This window comes from Morus notabilis, unplaced genomic scaffold (assembly GCF_000414095.1).
Source record: "Morus notabilis unplaced genomic scaffold, ASM41409v2 Scaffold872, whole genome shotgun sequence".
NCBI classification, from domain to species: Eukaryota; Viridiplantae; Streptophyta; class Magnoliopsida; order Rosales; family Moraceae; genus Morus; species Morus notabilis.
The window spans coordinates 105,486-107,055 of NW_010367881.1; positions in this window are offsets into that span (position 1 = coordinate 105,486).

A 1,570-nucleotide genomic window follows, 5' to 3' on the forward strand; every position below is an offset into this window, starting at 1 on the left:
CAAAATTTCATTATTTTTTTACGTCGTTTTTATTTTATTTTATTTTTTAAAGATGAAAAATAAAGAAAATCATAAAAATATAATATTCATAAAAAAATAGTGCCGCTTGTTGCATTAATTTTTAAAAATCATATATTAATTTTAGAATGCAAAACATAAATAAAAATGTAAATTTTGGCATTTTATATTATATCGAAATATGCTCTTAAGATTTTGTATTTTTAATAATATTAAAACAGTATTTTAATCTTTTTAAAAATATCTTTTTGATACCTTAAAACTAATTTTTGGGACATATAATGTCTAAATTACTTTTCTTATTAGTTAAATAAAAATCAATATCTATTATATATAATAAATGTGATGAAGCAAGCACGTGTCAACTAATTTTTATCTCTTTATAGTACCCTTAACTATTTATATTTTTTACTTATTTGTTATCTATTATTTTCTCTTACTTCTGGCTTAAAAAAACGGTTTAATTTGTGTTTCTCTTTATGCCATTCACGTTTTGTACTTTTTACTTACTTATTATCTACTATTTCTCGTACTTAACGCTTAAGAAAAACCCGGTTTAATTTGTGTTTCCATTTATGTCCTTCACCTTTCGTATTTTTTACTTATTTGTTATCTACTATTTTCTCTTACTTAGGGCTTAAAAAAAACGGTTTAATTTGTGTTTTCATTTATGTTATTTACCTTTTGTACTTTTTATTTACGTGTTATGTACTAGTTTTGTGTTTCTATTTATGCCCTTATCAATTTTTATATTTTTAATCTACTTGTTATCTATTGTTTTATCTTACTTAAGTCTTAAGAAAAACAGTTTAATTTGTGTTTCCTTCTATGTTCTTCACTTTTTGAACTTTTTACTTATTTGTTATCTACTGTTTTCTCTTACTTAGAGCTTAAAAAAAAGTGGTCAAATTAAATAATATTTAAATTACGTTCTGAATGTGGCTTCCAAATCTACAAAATTCACCCCATCAAAATAAGCTGTGCGGTCTAAATGTTAAGAAAAATAATAGAGTATGGCGATTAGTTATAACTTATTTGTTTACATCATAAAATTATTTTTCTAATAGACAATAAATATAACAGTCAAATTCATGCAATTGCACGTGCCTACTTTTACTAGTTTCTTAAAAAAAAGGAAAATATTTTAAGACATTAAAATATTTAAAGGAAAATAATAAAATAAAAAGTTCATGATTTTTTTCTAGATTTATTAGATTTTGATTAAGTAAAAGAGTACTAAGGTCATTTTACATCTTAAAAATCAACTTAAGAGTACCAAGAATATATTTTTAAAAATGTTGAGGTGTCATTTTAATATTATCAAGAACACAAGATACTAAAAGCATATTTCGCTATATACATTGTCGCTTACGTTCATTAACATGAAATACAACAAATCAGTCAATATACATATTTTTATGCTATGTATTCACTTAATTGCTATAAAAAATACATATTTTGAGGATTAATATACATTGTTGTTTTTTATATACATCTTTACATATAAATATATACACGAAACGCATATAAATATACACACTTCAGCATAAAT